Here is a 5,934-nt window from a genome sequence, read left to right as displayed (position 1 = left end):
CAGTGTTCTGTATGGAATCATCATGTTACAGATATCAAACTATTCTACTTTATTAAATGTTCTTAGTAACAGGTAGTAAAAGCACACTATTGGGTAAATAGTGGCATAACATCTCTATTAATTATTATTCAATTTACTTGGAGAATATTATTCCTATGAGTCATATCATTGTTCATCTTTTTTCTGCTTATAATTATTGGAGAAATAAAGACAGGTGTAGATAAGATAAGGGCATATGAAAGTAAGCCCCAGGTTTCTGTATCTTGAGTAACAAATTTTTCAATTTTCATCCTGCAATTCTGGAGAGTCACACAACCTCCCAAACAGGGTAATTATTTTAAAGACCTCAAAGGCAGAGAGCAGATGGCACCTATTCAGGGAAAAGGAGGGTCATTGGGGAGAAATACTCCCAATATTTTCAAGATAAATGTGGTCAGTTACATGTTGATCCTTCCTGGCTCTTGACGCTTCATGTACGGAAACATTCTGAAAGAGTCAGGCAATCCCTAAATGTAACCCCTTAGGATACTTGACTGACTTCAAAGAATGTAGGAAAATATTTTCCCCCAATATTGACTTTCTATTTATTCTTGAACCCCTAGCAGGGAAATATAACCAGGAATGTGTACAATAACGTGGATAAGAAAGAGACATGCCCATGGAGCACTTGAATCTCCCACACCAATTACTTAAGAGTCTCATGCTCTATCGACTGAGCTAGCTGGGCACCTCACAATTTACTTAATTAAATATCTTTGTACTTTTCCTACCTCTTTTATTGTACTTTATAATATATAATGGTAATTATGCCCTTGGGATGGCAGGGTAGACAGTACATAGCATAGACTCTCCAAACTTCTCTATGATAGACTGTTTACAAGATACTGTAAACTAAATCTGTCCCTTTTTTGGTCTTACAGGGACAGGATGTGGAGAAAAACATTGGGCTCCATTGCTAAAAAACAGACAAGGGGGCCCCATTATCTGGGGCCCATGACCACAAATATACGGGGCACTGGAGGAACCCAGCAACACCATCAGGGTAGTGTCCAGGACACATTATCCATTAGATCCCTCACTAGACAAACCAGAGGGAGTGCAGGATTGGACATCTGCGCCTCTGCCAGAGCAGTACTAACTCCAGCGATGGGAGTTCAAATCATTCCCACAGGAGTAAAAGGACCTCTTCCCCAAGGAACAGTAGGCTTATTTTGGGACACAGTTCTTCTACTCTAAAAGGACTTATGATAAGTCCTGGGGTAATTGATCCCGATTATGAAGGTGAAATAAAAATCATAGCTAGTTCTCCAAAGGGTATATCAGTAATTTCACCAGGAGATAGAATAGCACAGTTACTAATAATACCCAGCCTACATGATAAATTTTCCTGTCCTGTACTATAGAAAGAGGTTCCAGGGGATTAGGCTCCACAGGTGTAGATTGGGCTATACTTTCTTTAAATTTAGATTCTCGTCCAATGCTAAAACTAAATATTCAAGGACATGAATTTAATGGGCTACTGGATACAGGTGCAGACCTTAGCATTATCTTGTCAAGAATGGCCAAAACATTGGCTGTTACAACAAGCCACTCAAAAGCTTCGAGGCCTAGGAGTGGCAACTAATCCCCGATTGAGCAGGTCCCATAATAATCATCTCATTATTAATGGCTCTTAAATTTTACAATAATTTCCTTTTACTAGATTTCTTTTTGATGACAAAAATGGGAGTATTTTGGGGAGATATGGAAGGTTGTATATGTCCCTCCACTAATTGTTGTTTGACCAGGTCATGGGCTGCTTGGATCTTTTCTTTAGTCACGGGCCACTGAGGAACCTTTCTGATTTCCAGGTAATTTTTATTGTCTCAGTGACCCCTCCTGAAGCCCAATCCATGTCTGTTTTTTGATCTATTTGTATTGGTGCCATTATACCTTGTCCTTGTTCTCCTAATCCTTTTTCTTTCTTAAAACCTTGTCTAGCCATAATAGTGGGCACACTTGAATTGATGTTATTTGTTAATGTTAGACCTAATTGATCTAGAACATCTCGTCCCCATAAATTTATAGGAAGATGATCCAATACATATGGCTGTATAGTTCCTTCACTTCCTTCAGGATCCTTCCAATCTAATACCATAGCACTTCTATGGGGATTAGTTGCCACTCCTAGGCCTCGAATCGTTTGAGCACATGTCCTCACACTGAGAAAAAAAAAATTCTTATTCAGATAAGCCGCTATCTATGTACAAACCTGTTCAAAAGTTAAAGCACATGATTACCCTATATTGTTTTACGTGTTAGTGCTTTGGCTCAAAGAAAAAAAATTCTACACATGTTGATTTAAGTTGACTGGAATATGTAAATGTTGCAATATAAAGATCAATTTTAGGGATAAGAAAAACCAAGGTAATGGTAATGATGTTTTTGTGATCCTTGAGTTTCGGTTTCAGATATGGAGGTACCATGGCCATTCTTTTTCTTCCAGGGGTCATGCCTGTACCTTTCCTCTTGTATTCATTCCATATCATTTCACACAGGATAACTTAGTTCTGAGGAGTCATTTTATTTTTTTCTATGGAAAGTGTATATTGTAATTTGGGTATCACTGGGGAGCTTTTGCATTTTTCAATTTTCAGTCTCACATTAAGATGTGTTGTGGGGAGCCACACTGAATGACCAGTCCTGAAGCAGGAAGCTCTGACCAGTCACTACATTTGTGGTGACTCGTGGGCCATTACCCCCATATCACAGGCCTAATTTTGGTATGAAACAATTAAAAACAATTCAAACAATTTAAAAACGGAATTCAGGTACTGTCGGGAGTGATTGATTCAAATTTTTGAGATGAGATTAAAATTGCTGTGCAATCAGAACATGCCATCCGGCTCTCTACAAGAGACTATCATGTCATTCGAGGGATTTAATTAAGGGTTTACTCCTAGGGAAATTGAGGGAGATTTATAGGAAGAGTACCTGCCTGTAACCCAATCTCTCCAACAGAGATTAACTAATGCACCCAGGCCAAATTTTTGGAAGGGTCCCTAACCTTATCCTTAACCCAGAGAACAGCAAAAAAAAAAAAAAAATTGGCTCACAGAAGAGACAATCTGTGTTTGTCGGTGACCCCTAACAGGGGAAAAGTTAAAATAGCCCACTTTTTATTTGAGGAACTGCCGAAGTCTGGCTTGGCACAAATCAGGAGCCACTTGTCAAAAAGAAACTAACTTTATTTTTAGAACTACAAACGCCAAACAAAACAGCTCCAGGGAAAAACCCTCAGAGCCCAACTACCACCACCAGCTTCCACAAGCCTCTCTCCCCCACACCAGCCTCTCAACCTCCCACAATCCTCCTGCTCTTGAGGCCGATTGGCTGGGTTGCGTGGGCAGAGCCAAAGAAGTCACCCAATGAGCAGCTCCGTGGAGGAGCCAATCAGCTAGATGTTGCTGGGGCCGCTGTGAGCCAATCATCAGCTGGCAGTCTGAAGGGCAGGGAAACAGCCCAATGAACATCACCGCAGAGGAGCCAATCAGCTAGATGTTGCTGGGGCCACTGTGAGCCAATCATCAGCCGGCAACTGGAAGTTTGCTGGCAGCTGGATCATCAGCCGGCAGCTGGAAGTTTGCTGGGGCCCCTTTGGCTGTGGCTCTCAACATCTCCCCCTCTCTGTTTAAACAACAAGCATGTGGCTTATGGACCGTGCCTGCCTTAGGTTGTCCAATACTACATATGGTCCTTACCCGTCTTCGGATGAGCTGACCTCAGGGCGTCAGCCTCCTGTCTTAGGTTGGTACCATTGTAATTGGATCTTACCCGTCATTGACTACCGGTCCAGTATACAGCCACACCTGTGGAGAGGTCTCAGCGGGGGGGGGTGAGGTTCTTTGCCTCACCTCTGTTGACCCCCAAATTTTAGCTGAATGATCATGACAAGCAGAAGGGAGGAAGATATACCAAGTCAATTGACGGCTCCTTTTGGGAAAATTGTACCACCGATGATATCATCAGCAAAAATACCCCAACACTACCACAAGTCGCTGCACCAACAGATAGTTCACAATGCATACAAGTGACACATAGTTCTGTAAGCAGTTCAGTGCAAGTTCTGTAAGCAGTTCAGTGATGGCTATTGCAGAAACTGTAGATTAGTTTTATCTTTGTCTTCACCGGCACAGGGATGAAGATAGGAATTCTGGCAATAATGACTAAAGAAAAAATTAGGTAACATTCCAGAAGGCACTAAAAGAAAACAATTTTCTTAACAATTTACATTATAGTGAAGAGAATTATTAAATATAATGAAAACGAAAGGTGAGAGTAAACAAACAGATCTGTTAACCTCCTTTTTTGTTTACATATTAAAACAATTCTTAACAGTTATTTACCCAATTTAAATTAAACCATTTAAATCACGTGAATAAAAAAAAATATTTGGATCCATCTTTTCATGAGCGCTCATCATATATGATATATGGAAATATGTACATTGGACATACGTACATTCAAACATATAACACAAAACACAAGTGTGCACACATAATATAATACATACAACACATAACATAATAGTAAAGGCCTTATAACTTTTTACAGGTAAAATCTCTATTGCAATGTTTAAAAACTCTATAGTCAAAAAAAAAAATAGAACTGATCAGCAAAACATTAACCTAGGTCTGTATGAGCTCAAAAAAATAAAATAGAACTTCATGATATGGGAAAGGGCAATAATAAAATAGATATTGAAAAAAGCATCCTGGTTCTGTCGCAGATGTAAGGATAGCCAAATTGGAGTTTTGGATATCAGCTATTATGGATTTGAGCTAAATCATCTTCTTTTTGGTCTGTAGAAATCGCTTTAGTTTATCTCTCCGGAATCCAAATCGGCTGCTGTTCTCCCTGTGGAAACACAAAAACAGACCCCCGACTCCAGACAATCACTGGGTCAGAACCTTGGTTAATCTCTCTGGAATCCAAATCAGCTGCTGTTCTTCCTGTGGAAACACACAAACAGACCCCTGATTCCAGACAATTACTGGGTCAGGACCTTTCCATTGTCCTGTTAGAATATCTTTCCAAAGTACCTTGGGCTTATGTACATTTTTTGGACACATATGCCTTTCTGCAGCACTAAGTCCTGATGAATCCAAATTTAAAAAGTTTAGAGTAAAAAGGGTTATTTTAAGTTTATCTTTGGGGAATATATACCCCTTCCCAATTCCATCTTTTTGCTTTAATAAGTACATTTTAATAGTTTGATGAGCTCTTTCAACTATGCCTTGTCCCTGTGGATTGTATGGGATTCCTGTTATATGAGTAATGCCAAATGATGAGCAAAATTGTTTAAAAGAAGTAGACGTATAACCAGGGGCATTATCTGTTTTTAACTGTTTTGGAATGCCCACAGTGGCAAAATTTTGTAAGCAATGAGCTATAACATCTTTAGTTTTTTCGCCGGCATGAAGGGAGCCCATCAAAAATCCAGAAGAAGTATCAACTGTAACATGCAAATATTTTAATTTTCCAAATTCTGGCAAGTGTGTGACGTCCATCTGCCAAATATGGTTAGGCATCAATCCTCTAGGATTGACTCCAAGATTAACTTGTGGTAAAAAGGTCACACAATTTTGACATTGTTTTATTATTTGTCTAGCTTGTTCCTTAGTTATTTTAAAATGCTTTTGTAAAGTATTAGCATTGACATGGAATCTTTCATGAAAATTTATAGCTTCTTCTAGTGTAGAGAAAATATGTATGTCACGTGTAGTTTTATCTGCTAAATCATTGCCCAAACTAAGGGCTCCAGGCAATCCTGTATGTGCCCTGATATGTCCTATAAGAATGGATATTTTCTGTCCCAGATTAAACTTTGTATAGTGGAAAACAAAGAGAAAACAGTAGAAGAAGGGGAAATCCTACCAGCATCTTCAAGGGATA

This window comes from Ictidomys tridecemlineatus, chromosome 16 (genome assembly GCF_052094955.1).
Source record: "Ictidomys tridecemlineatus isolate mIctTri1 chromosome 16, mIctTri1.hap1, whole genome shotgun sequence".
Lineage (NCBI taxonomy): Eukaryota > Metazoa > Chordata > Mammalia > Rodentia > Sciuridae > Ictidomys > Ictidomys tridecemlineatus.
Note: the sequence above shows the minus strand (reverse complement) of the source record.